We start from the raw sequence: 13,878 nt of genomic DNA on the forward strand, positions 1-13,878 counted from the left end.
CCCCGCCCCGCCGCTCCCGGGCGGCCGTGACTCCCCTCGCACGTCTTTCCTCTCCTCTCGCCCCCCGCCGGCCGCGGGGCGCAAGGGGAGGGCGGGGCGCGCTGCCGATGAGCCCGCCTCTCCAGTCCGTCCCGACAGCGCCCGCTCCCTTCTGGGCTTTCTCTGCTGGAAGGTATCCAAGCTGCGAGGTGCTTCGCAGGGCGATGTAATACTTCGGCAGGGGTCTTTGGCTGCCCAGCGGGGTGGTTGAAGGGTGCAGCTCCAGGCTCGACTGTCTCCGTCCATCTTCCCTTCCCAGATAATCGATCAGTTACCTTCTTCATGCTTACAAACCGCTTTCAAACTTTCTGAAGCAGCAGGTTTGAATTACATGACTGTAGCAAGTATGGAAGTTTGAATGACATTATCTGTGATCTGGTGTGGTTTGGATTGGTTATAATAAGGTCTGTAACAACAACAACAAAAAGGTGTAAAAGATGCTGAAGTTTTTGTATCAGTGTCTTGGAGTCTCATCCTCCTCTTCGCAAGTGCTTTTGAACACTCAGAGGTGTCACTGAGGCATAACGACATACCCCAAACCAATAATCTACTTTTCTCCAAGTGAACGGCACTGCTTTCAGGTTGATCTGTGAGCTACTGTGGAGTTAGTGTGAGCTACTGTGGATCAAGACCTGCCTACCTTAACCAGAGAACCAAGATGCTCTGATCAGACTGCTCGTGAGTGTCATGAGGCTCTAGCCAAGATTTTGCCTGTTGTAGGAAGCATACAGCTAAAATCTGGTAACTGCACTGCAATCTGCCTTCAAAGCCTCCCCAGTACTCTCTGGTGCTCCCGTACCCTCATGGGTAAAGCCCTCTAAGGTTTAAGGAATAGGAGTGATGAGAGGGCTCAAACTCCTGAGGCTGGGGGATTTAAACTGTGGTAGTTTAAAGCTAACCACCGAGCTGCCTGTCCCTCCTCAGAGCTGGAGGCTGCCACACCAGCAGACACAGAGCTGGTCCCCTGCTTGGTGAATGCCCAGTACAGTAGCCAGGGGCAGGCAAGGCGTCCGCACCTGTCCACACCTGCCACTCCTGCCACCAGGACAGTGTGGGGGCAGCGACATTTCAAATTGCCAAAGCTTTATCTGCCAGAGCTCAGGAGGCAAAGCTCCCAGCCTGAAGCCAGACTGAAGCTTGTTAGTCTGTTCTGCCAAGCTAGCTGAACAGTGCGATGCCTAATGAAGGCAAACCCAAGGGTCAGGCTTAATCAAGAGAAAAACATCAATAAATGTAAAAATGTGGACAGCATTAGAAGTGATTCATGTTCCAGTGGAAGAAATACTCTCCACAGTTACATGGTGAAAAGCACTCTAGTATGACATAAACTGAGATTAGCTTTTCTTCATAAATCAGTATGCAGGTGCTACTGAGTTAATTCCAGTGTAGCAAAACTTTGATGACAAACGGGGCTTCACTCTGGCTGTAAATTCCATCCAGCACTTAATAATCCTGAACACAAGTGGGTATATAAGCAAGAGAGGCTGAGGGATTAAGTGCAGAAGGCACAAAACAATTATGTGTAGACTAACAATTTAAATATGAATGATACAGTGCTAGAGGGACTGAGGTTTATTTATTTAAACAGCCTAACTGAATAGGAAGAGAAACTGCAGCATGATGTTCTAGGGAAAAAATGTGACTTGGCAAAATGAAGGTTTATTTGTCTCACTGAGAAAGCCTATGAAGTTCTACAGTATTATGCATAGTTATCTTAAATTCGTGCTTTCGTAAAAGCTGTCTATAAATGAAAATAAAATAGTCAAGAGGGGTTTGAAAAGCCCTCAAGCAGTCAGACTCAGCCAGCCACTTTAATGGGTCTTAAAAGAGCCATCCTGAATATTTTCACGCTTCATGAACATGACTAGTTACAGATAGGGAATCCTTTGTCTCCTTTTTCCCTTCTGCAAGGCTGAACTTGCCTATTTATCTTCCTGTGACACAAGCAAACCCACATTTGTGGGTAAACCTGAAGCAACTGTGCTCCAGTAACTAACTTTCTGAATTCATAAGTCTTTACACCAAAAAGCTAGCTGCAGTATTCTTAATGTGTTAGGGTTTGATCAGTCCTGTATCAGATTTATGATCCAAACTCATCTGCTAATAAGACTCAGATGACAAACTGAGCCCCTTTCAAAATACTGAGATACGTTTAAAAGTCACCAGTGGTATTTCTGGGTTGATTTGCTAATGTTTATATGTACTTTTGGTTCTTTGTGTTCTGATTTTTTAGTCCCTATATTGAACCCAGATCGTATCTCTGATGGCTTTTTGGTGTAGCTATAAGGATTAGAAATGAATTCTGTTACTTTTAAATGGGAGACAACGTGACTGTTTTGCACCAGAGCTGGGGAGACTGATGTATATAGTGAGGTATCCTCAGTAGTTTTTAAGTTGTTCCACATGGTAAGTGCTTCTGTTTTAGCATTTTAAATTTGAGATTCTCAGTAATTTTCTGCAAGTGTTGCTCAGATTGGAAATTCTAACTAAATGTAAAAAAATAAAAAAAATAAAAAAAATCAGGTGCTCTTTTTGATGACAGCTGCCATAAGCTGGTATCCTTTTGGTCAAGGTCCCTGCAAGTACTTCTTTGATTTTCTGTTTCTTGCTATACTAGTGGTTCACCAGCTTTCTGTCCCACAGGGGCTGAGCTCAAAGTCTAGAAAAATGCTAAAAAGGGAAAAACATCATTGGATCCTTCTTTTCCATTATCTGCTCTCTTTTTGTCATTGCTAAAATGGAACGCGCTATGTTTTCTGTCTGCAGAAGAAACAGAACTGGTGTTGTTCTTGCTAGCCTCGGTCATCTTTTTGAGAAACTGAAGAAATGTTCCTCTGCATGGACAAGATACTTAGTTTTTCCTTGGGGTATATGTCCCGATCCAATGTCAGGAGAAGTTTCGATACGATCCCAAGAGCGAGATTAAGACACAAATGTGGTCAAATGCCATGTACCCAAACCAGGCTTTTATTATTGAAAAGGTGAAGAGGAGTAGTGATAGGACAGAATGAAAAGAAAAGACAGAAATAAAGCAAGGATTTGGGATAGGGCTGCAACAATAGTCACCACCATGGATCCAGCGATGTCCTGTTGGTCCTCCATCTTCAGTTCTTCGGTAGTGGGTGCACATGGATCTGGCTTCGATGGTGGATGCACACTGAGCAAAGCTTTCTGCTGCCTTTTTAAGTTCATTGTATCCTCTGATTAGCATATCTGCTCACCTTTAGCTTTTTTTTTCTCTGGTCCAACAGGTTTTATTGCATCCGGCTTCAAGGGCAGGAAGGTTTGCCTCTTACCAGTTCATTAGCAATGCATGCATGGGGCCTGGCCTACACAATGGATCCACAAACGGCTACAGGATGGGGCAGCTCAGTCCATGTCTGCCCCTTTGAGGCTTATCTAAAGAGTCCGGACAATGCAACCACAAAGAAGTGTGGAGGGGTGCATCTGTCAATACACTCCCCCCACTTCGCTGGGCAGCATCCCCCAGACCAATTCACAGGCTGCAGCAGCTTCTCTTGGAGGTCTACACAGACACAAGCAAGCTTTGAGACAGTCATAGGATATTTCAGTCTCTCACAGTACAGTACTTCAGTTAATGGATTTCGCTCTGTAAAATATCATAACTTTCTGTAGTCACGGCTGCTGTAGAGCTATCAATATTTGAATAATGCTGTTCAGAGTTTCTTGATAACAAGGCCCTTCTGTGGGATTGGGCCTGGTTAACGAGTGCTGTTGCTGAATCATTGGCATTTTTAGGAGAGTGTGTGTATTTGCTTATTATAAGGGACTGCTGGTACTTCACATGCATACCAGCCACAGTTAATGCAAAAGCATGATAAAAAGGGAAAAGCTCCAAATTTAACTCTGATTAGAATTTACTGAGCATCTGTTAGAATAAATCTGATTTTTTGCATGTCTATTATGAGCTAGAATTCTGAGAACACAATTTTCCTCCTCTGTTAATGTGTCTGCAGTTTGACTTGGTGGCACATTTGCATTATGTCTTGCTGGTTTTAGTAGTGCTCCTATAATGAGTGCAGATCTCAGTGCTTGTGCCTTGGTGAGAGGGAACAGCATCCCATGCTCTGCAAAAATGGATTTACAAGCTACACTTTGCCCATATATTATGATAATCTTGTTTAAAGAGGTTTTCATTTCATATAGGGTTTTAAAGCATTTTCTCCAGTATGGCTGAGTTGTTTTCAGATAGGATGTCAGTGGCTTTATGTCCAGCCTGTTCCTGGCCTCCCTGCTGAGATTGTCAAGAATGTATCAGACAGTAACTACTGCCAAAAGTAACTATTGGGTTTTGGTTTGTAGATGCTGGAAACTGGTTTCTATTTTAACCTTCAAAAAGGGTGTTATAACTGACAGAGAGCAGAGGATTTTAAAAATAGCTTTAGCATGTCCCTATGAAGCTGGCAGCTTTGTTGTCATCTTGCTGGAATGCCTGACAGAAGGGTCAGGAGAGTCAGGCTCTCTGTCAGAGGTCAAAAGCATGCCTCACCAGGAGAGAAATGCAAAGAGTTTCCAAGAGTGGCTGGGACCCTTGGATACATCCCTTTTCAGGTGCACGCTAAAGAGGTCTGATCCCTACAGGGAAATTGCTTTGCACTTAATGAAAATCTGGACTCTTAAGGTGCCCTCATTAGGTACTCAGAAACTGTGTCTCCCAGGACTGTTCAGCAGAAATGTCTTAAGGCTTAGGCAGGTCCAAACAACAAAACTATAGAAAAAATTTCTCAGTATAAAGGAAAGATTGAGTTCCTGCTCTACAAATTCAAGACTGTCACTTTGTCTTAGAAATTATTTTCTTGGGAAGTTTTGGAAGATTTTAGGAAAAATGCCAAAATTAATGGATGTAAGAGAGGGATGTTCTCAGCTGTTTTAGAAGGGGGATCCTGAGGTAACTATTCCCAGCACCTCTACTGAACTGTGTGATCTTAAACAAGTCACAGAACCATGGCCAAGCCCCTGAACCATGTCATATATTTAGCTGCATAGCAAAGGTGTTGAAGAGCTCAGTTAATACTCATGTGACATGAACAAAGTTCTGTAGAAATCCTAACAATTTATTGAATATGAAAATGCTGACAAGTGCTTTGGACTGATAATGCGATTACTGCAAATGATAGCCTAAACGTGTGCATTAGCAGATATTCAAAATCATCTCATTTAGGAATTTAACTGGAGATGACTAAGTGCAGAGTCCAGTCTCCTCAGGTTCCATACATGGTCAATAGAGAGAGGGAGAGAAACTCTTGCAGAGGGTCCATTCACTATCAGTACTCTGAAGCATCTTCTGCATGAGTCCTTCCCTTTAGCCTGGCCACACTGAGTGCTTGATTTAAGTACATGAAGTAGGTACTATGAACACATTGCAAAGATCTCAGCCTCACAGGAGTGGGCTTGAGTTCTGCCATAGTTCTCTTTCAGCCAAATTTCCTTTGACCAATAACACATAGGGTTGCTCATTTCCTTAGTGTTATCAAGTGAAATTGTGACAGTAGATTATACCAATGTAATCCAGCCCATCTATTTGGCATCTTTAACCTCAGTTTTGGTTAAAACTGTTATATAGAATATGCCTACATAACTTAGAGAAAAAAATAATAGTGTTGTACCACTATCTATGGGAAATGGATTTATGATGAAGCATGCTGAGGTGTGACTAACATGTATGCAGTAGATAAGCCAACTCTTCCCCACCTTTTCAGTACTACAAATGGAATGTCTTGCACATGGGGAATCTGTTGACTATGCAAAACATGTGCCTCTGTCTTCTCTTTTGTCTTCCTGAGTAGACCTAACTGTTTTGGAAAGCAGAAGGCTTTCATTACCTATTTGCTTTCAGGTTCCCTATTCTCTTTCAAACAGTATCCTGAAAAGTAATGCAGTGCTGGTTTCACAGTGTAGCGGACTAGAGCTGAAGACAGGTTGATCTACAGCTGTTACTGTTGGTGACTGTGGCCATACAGAGAGAATGGGCTTTGCCCAGACACCCCTCTGACTGTAAGGGGACAGTCTCAGAAGAATAAAAATCCTGCATAGGAAATACTAATCAAGAATATTTTTCCCATGTTTGAACTGAAAGATTAAGTAAACCAGGTCTGAGACCTGGTGAAAGTCCCACCCTATATAAATGCACAGATAAATGGCATAGATGGGACAGATGGCAATAGTGGAGTACTGAATGGCTCCTGTTGGCAGTCTCAGGGAACCCATACTTAAGGGTTATGTGACTCACAGAGTTGGTATCTGGGCTGCTCAGTGCTACACTCCTGATATGGATCTTGCTTATTGTCAATATCTCATATTAGTTTGTCTGTGATGAAGACTATTGGAACAAATACATAGGACAGTGCCACTTTAGTTTCTGCTGTGCAGTTTTCCCTGAGTAGCATCATTTTTGATAGAGAGGGCAAGCACTGTGTAAATTTTCCTGCAGTTTTAAAGAGGAACTCTCCAGCAAAAGGTTTAACAACACTTAGAAAACAGTGGTCCGTCACAGGAGGCAACCTTATCCTAAACTTCAAGAGGGGACTGCTGGAGTTGCCTGATGGTGGTTGTGGACAAGCAGTAGATCTGTGGAGCCTTCTGGCAGATATAAATCCTCGTCCCTCACATGCATACTTGGCTGTTTGCACCAGCACGATGGATGTTTTATGCTGGTACCTAAAAGACTCATAGTCTCCTGGGCTCAATAACCAGAGGTGTTCATCTTTAAAACTGGCCCTGCTTGCAGGCTGTGTTTTTTCCTTCAAACCAAACTGCTCCAAGAAGTCTGTGAACAGATTCTACAAGGGCACATTGAACTTGTAGAAAGAAAAAGCAAGAGTTGTCCTCCTTATTCTGTTTCAAGACATCCTTAAATATTTCATCAGTGCTTTTCTACATTCTACATTTTCTACAGTATTCTCTCCTGCAAATAGCTTTACTTTTTCCTTTAGTTCTTCATATACTGTCTTACATTTATTTGTGTGAATATCATCACACTACGCTGAAGTATATTGAATATTATATTCCTGAAATACAAATACTGAAGTATTTACATATATCACTAAGAGCTTACTGGGAAAACAAGTTATCTTTGTAACAGCTGAGGCACTCATTTGCATCATCTTTTTACTGTGGACAATCAAAAGTATTTAGTCAGACTCACTCTTGCTAATTGTCCCTGTCCCTTAAGTAGCATTAGCTCCATACAACTGTTCAGTCTCTTCTTGACTTCGAAATTTCAGTGTCCTCAGTGAACCGAGTTAAAAAATTCTGTCCTTGTATTTTCTTTATTGTAAGATGAGACACTGTAATCACATCAGACACTACATTTTTTTGTGTGTATACTAGTACATGTAAATACATATTGGTATATATAATTCTAAGTATATACTTATACACACAGAGACACGTATATATGTATGTTGTTTCTTCTTTTTCACTGAAGGTTTGTAGTCAGATATACACAGTGGATTAAATAAATTGTTATGGATGTAAATGATACTAAATTATTAAACAGCCCAGCTGTCTGTGGTCAAATGCAGCATCTCAACAAATGCTTCTCCAAAATAAAAATTCTTCCAAGGAATGATTTATAATTTAGACCTGTAAAAAGGTTTCCTGGATAGCATTTGTTTCCCATGTGTAATGTGGTTTGAAATCTACTTTCTGATCCAACTTTCTGCAGTTGTCTCTGAAATGGGCTTGGTGATGGATGGTGGCAAACTGCCTAAAGATGACTAGATATTTTGCCTCCCTAACATGTGTCTCCGGAGTGGTGAGTTAGTGTCTAGCATCATGTTAATGTCACAAAGTAAAGGAAGTGGGGTGAGAGAGTCACTAATCAAAAATTACTTGAGCTGGACTCATGGAAGAAGAACTAAGGAGCCAGCTGCCCAGTCTGGATCCTCTTCTTCCATGAAGCCTTAAATTTCTTCTCAGAAGAGATCTTGATTAAGCAGAACAATTTTGGGAATTTTTTTTCCTGAACAGGACAGAATCAAAATGTATTGAAAGCTTTGATGAAAACAGACCTCTGCTGAGAAAAGCAAAATGTCAGAGTGGATCAGAGTGAGGTAGATCATCAGTGTGGTGGTGAGACACTTGGTCTAGGATGACTAAGGTGCTGGAGCAAGCCTCTGCCCAGAGGAGCAAAAGCAGAAGGTTTTCATCCTTTATTATTTGCAGTGTCTCTTTTTCAGAGCCTCAGTGTCCTGTGCATGAAGTCCCACTCATTAGGATATAGAAATGTGAAACCTCCTCACCTCTCTCATGCCAACACAACCTCCAATGCAATGCAGTTTGGTAACTCCTGGTGAAGAAGCTGTTGCCATTAAACCTCATGGAGCTGGGCATCTTGTCACTTTTGTGTGGCTCTTTTGTTTTAGTTTCCCATTACTGAAAGTACAGGTAACTAACCTGGGCCAGTCCCAGCCTGCCCTCTGTGAGCTGGCAATAGTGTTGTGGCACTATGCAGTGATCATTATTAAATCATACTTTTTCTGCCAATGGAGAATTACTCCAAGAAAGGGTTGCCTTGTGTGAAGGCTCAACTCTGAGACTCTGGATTAATTTCCTAGCTGTGCCGCAGCCTTCTTGGGTGCCTTTGGAGCCTTTTTCTCTTCCGGCGGGATTTTAAACCTATCTACAGAAGAGAGGTGCCAAATTCCTCATTTGCAATTTGTGCAATGATCAGCACAGTGCTATTTTGTCCTCATTCGGAATATGCCTGATTATCTTGAAATCCAGAAAGAAGTAGATATGATTATTTACTATCCTTAGAATTGAGGATATCCTATGAATATTCCCTATAGAAAACTGATTTTGAGAAGGCTATTTCTCCAGTAAAAAACAGGATCTCACACTGTGACTTGTGCACGTACTTTTACATTATGGACCAGGTGATTTTTGTCAGATTGCTTTGAATAATGAATAAATTCAAGGAGACTGAAATCTCTTCAGATACTGCTAAAGATGAAGAGCAAAATTCATCAAGTTAAAGGTTTACAATGCATTGCTTTTTCTGTTTCAACCTAATGTTTCATTTACATCCCTGGTGGTCAGACAGTCTTCCACCCTGATATGAGAACTCCGTGAATCACACACATCAGTGATGCTCCTGCCTGACCTACACCTTCAGTGCAGATGGCAGGCTTGTGTCTCTCTCCCTCCTCTCCCTCAGGTGTGTTGCCAGCAGCAGCAGCAGCCTTCATGCAGCAAGGTCTGAGTCTCAGTCCAGCCTCCCTGTTCTGTTTCTAATTGTGTTCAGTATAAATGGCCATATGTAACTAGCATAAATGCACTGTATTTAAACTATGCAGCCACTACTGACCAAAGTTGAGAACAGACTATGGGGCTAAATTAACCTTTTGGCCTGCACCAACCTTTTTTGCCCTAAAATTACTAAAATGCCTAAGAAAGAATATAAGAACATGAAATGGTACTTGTTCATCCTCTGCCATTTCAAGTGCTCAATAAATTCCCAAACTGGGGCTAGTACTTAATACCCTCAGATGTATTTTCTTCCATGAATCTATCCAGTAGCCTTTTGAATTCATGCTGATATAAACTTAAGTATCTGCAACAACATGCTAGCAATGATTCCTACAATTTATCTACATGTGGTGTGCTGAACCACTTCCATTTTATTCTAAACCTTCTGGCTGTCAGTAGTTTCATGCAATGAACCTCTCTTCTGGTATGGAAGGAAAGGATAATCATCCTTTGTCCACCTAGTCTGACTTACCACTCATCTTTGTAAATGCTGCAGCAGTATGAATACAAAACACTGTTAGGTATAACAGATTAAACCCAATATTTTCTACCTTGGATCATCAAATTAAGCAACAAGAAGTGGCCTGCCTTTTCATAGCATGCCCTGCTATTCTGCAGCTTCTGGATAAGACTGTTGATTTAGGTACAAGATACTGCCTCTGTTTTCTAAATTTGAATGCCCTAAAAAGATTGCTGTGCACTCTTCGATTTGTCTTTCAGGGTTATTTAAAAAAAGGGGGGGTTGTGGTTTCCATAACATTAGCAGCTCGGACTCGGGCTCGGACTCGGACACACAAAGAGCACGTCTGCAGAGGGAGAAGGTATAGTTTTTCATATAATCTGTTTTCTCACTATAACCACATTGTGAGAGACCGGAATGAAAACTCCAAAAACTTGTCAGCCTATGCCTCTTGTGCAGAAAGTCTTGCCCTTTCAAACCTACAGGGGACATTTGTTTGTTTGCCTGATAGGCAGAAGACCATTTAGAGGCTGGGACCATTTATTCCCTGTAGTCATGGCACCTCCAGAAAGATATGAACAAAATGTGAATGAGCTCCAGACAGATTTGACTTCCAAATATGCAATGAGTAATATTTTTTTCTACCAGCTGACAGTAGAAAGTAGGGCTGTAAAAGGTCTGCCTAGCAGAGGATTATATGAAGGTATTTAAGAGACAGAGCACAAAACAATTTTTGCTCAACGCAGTATGTCAGACTCAACTTGAAACAATCCAGGATGAATGTGCTGCAGCCTAAGGTTCAGGCATTTAGGATAACTGCCCAGCAGAGTGGTTGTCCCTTTCCAGAGCACACTGGAAAGTCCAAAAGCACTAGAAGTATCATCTTGCAATATTTCTGAGTACCTCTATCAAGATAACAAATACCTTCAATTTTCTGTGACATCATTTCTGTGTTAGGAGAAGTCAGCACATCTGCAGGACCTCATTCTCATACTAAAGGGTAAATATTCTTCCCCCAGAATAGCTGGACTGATAATTAAACAAAAATGCCTATACATCTCAAAAAATAATATAGCTGAATGAAAACCTGTTAGTGACATATTTTGATAATGATTTTAATGGCGGGAGGGGGTGTTTGTATTTTCTTCTTGTTTACAGCAGCTGAGTACTAGAGAGCTCTCTTGTGCCGGGCACTATACAAACACTGTACAAAAGGAGGACTGTCTTGCCATCGTTTCCAGCCTGAGCAGTGGAGAAGGCATTTTGTGTTTGTAAGAAGGCAAAAGAAACAGTAAGATGTTTCTGGGCAGTATGGGGGATGGTTTTGGAGTGCAACCAGGCGAAGCTCAGCCACTCTCTCTAGACAACACACTTGAAGAGACCCCAGAAAAAGGTCCCCAATACTCAGGTATGTTATGGGTTTCCGTAAATTGAAACTTCAGTTCCCACTTTGGTTCCTGCTATTGCGACTGTGCAACACATGGTCCTGTATCATGCTCTTTCTCCTTCATGCTGTGAAAACTGATGCCTAAGAGCTTCCAGATGAAGAGATTATGTTTAAAGTTTTCTCACGGAACAAATTTTCTTTGTTAGATTCCATGTTTTAGAGACTAAAATCTATTGCTCTCAGTGAACTTTTGCTGAATGTCCAGAGTCCTGAGATAACCACGTCTCTCCCTCCACAGATGCCTGCCCACAGCCATCCCCTGGAGAGTGGCCAGGGAGTCAGGGTGTCTGGGAAGTCCCAGCCTTCAGTGACACCGATACCTGGCTTTGCTACTGGTATTAGGACGCAGGCAGTTAGCTGAGCTGTTCCAGCGTCTGAGCAGCTTCCTGCTGACTGGAGGACTGGGAACAAAAAAAGATTTCATCCGATTCAAGCCGAAACCAGTTCTGAAAAAGATGAAGCTTTCTGTTAGCAGGAAACCCCCTTTCCTGGCTGCCTCAGTTCTAACCTGGATCATTGGATCCTCTCATCTGAATTCAGGATGCCTGTGCTTCTTGACTTCTGTAGTTGCAGTACAGAAAGGAGATGTTGATTATAATGATTGGTGTTAATGGGATTTATATTACTAATGTATCTCCTAACACTGTTTCTCACTAAATCGCCGGGAAAGTCAGACTAGATTTTAACAGATGGTGTTACATAGTTCCAGAAACAAATAATCTGACTACTGTGGTTGGAAGGGAATTTACTCTGTCAAAGACTAAATAGGTTTTTAAGTCAACAAAATATATGGGCAATTTCATACAATTACACAATGTGTAGACCAGCAGCAAAGGTTAAGTCTTTCACTCGCATCACATGTAACACAGGCAATAGATTTTCACCTGGTTTCTCCTGTCTTATGCCTCTTCTTACAGGGCAGCAGATTCTACCACATTATCAGGTAGCTCTTCAAATCTTTTCTTCCCCTCCAAACGTTCAGGTCTGCTTGATTATTATACACTCTGCATGTTTCAAATGTCATCACCATAGAGAATGCAGTTTAGTATTAGATAGTGCAAATTTCAAGGAAATAACTCACTCATTCTTCCCAGCACTGGTAATGAGGGTATTAAAGGAGTTTCTCTTGCACTTCTGAACTTCAGGCTGGCTGTCAGCTGTTGTACTGTGCTTAGTTTAGTTTGAAAAAGTAATTGAGTTAAATTTTTGTAGCTGTATCTTACAACTCTGTGAAGTGGTGTCTTTAGTATACTTTCCCATTAACATTTAGCACATGTAAATTTGAGAACAATACTGGTAAATTATTATTAATAATATTTGTTATGTACTGCCTGGATGCTTCTAATTCTCACTCGGACTTTTGTGCCCTAAGTCTCAGGATCATTGTACAGGAAAATGCAGAGGAGAGTTGTCCCCCCAGTACCCTCCCTGCACCCTGCAGAAAACCCCAGACAGGGTTTTATCCAAGGACACTTCTTAAGTTGACTGTCTACCTGTTTGACGCCTGGGCTTTTGTTAGGGGTCTCACCCCCTCTATGGGTGAACCAGGGGAAGAGATCCTCTCAGTTTTTATCCTTGGAGCCTGCAGGCCAGTGTGATTGCAGCACAATGTTTTCTGAATGTCTGCCTGATTTCGGTTTTGGCCACGCAGCACTTCTCTAACAACAGCAGTGCCCGGAAACCTGCCCCGAGGTCAGATAATAGTGAGTGGCAAGGGGTGTGGGAAAAGATGGGCAAAGGCCTGGGTCAGTGGTTGCCTCCAATGCTTTGGAATTTCACTTCCGAACAAATGCAGAGCCCTGAGAAGCTGATGGAGTGCTTAGAAAGTGTGTGTTACCAAGCTGGCAAAACCCAGGAGACACAAATCGCTGCAATGTGTTGGGGACTTGCCCATGCGTACCGTGTCCTCTTTAATACCACCCACTGCCCTCAAGGGGGAGAAAGGGCTGCGGGATATGAGAGTGAATTTATTGGTACAGTATCTGGGCTGGGGGAACAGGCAGAACCACTCTCAGTCGCCTCCACCAGCACAGTGACTGAGCCAGAGAGCCAGCCAGTGCCGGTGTCAGTTGCCCCGATACAGAAAACCAAATATACCAGTTCGCAAAGCTGGGGGATGGGGATGAGCCAGGCCCAGCACGGGAACAGGAGGAAGGGCCAGAGGTCATCATCTGATCTCTATCCCCGACTGAGATCACGAGATATGCGGAGAGATTTCAGCCTCCTGGGAGGTGAGCAGATTTGCACCTGGCTGCTCTGATGCTGGGACAATGGAGCCAGTGCTTTTGAAATGGAGGGGAGAGAGGCCAAGCAGCTGGGATCTTTGGCCAAGGATGCTGGCATTGATAGGGAAATAGGGAAACAGATTCAAACTCTCAGCCTTTGGAGGTGACTCCTGCTCAGTGTAAGGGAGAGCACCCCTACAAGGATGATATCCTATGTCAGCTGAGCAAATGGACCAATGTTGAGAAAGGCATCCAGAACCTCAGGGATCTGGCTGTGTTTGAGATGATCTATGGTGATCTGAATGATGATCAGTCACCCATGGACCTAGATTAGGCCCCTTGCACACACCTGATGTGGCAAAAGTTCCTGAAGAGTGAACCAGAAGCACACTCGAAAGCATTGGCAATAGTGTCCTGGTGGACAGACACCCACA

This window comes from Athene cunicularia (assembly GCF_003259725.1).
Source record: "Athene cunicularia isolate RWA chromosome 3 unlocalized genomic scaffold, athCun1 chr3_part1, whole genome shotgun sequence".
NCBI lineage: Eukaryota > Metazoa > Chordata > Aves > Strigiformes > Strigidae > Athene > Athene cunicularia.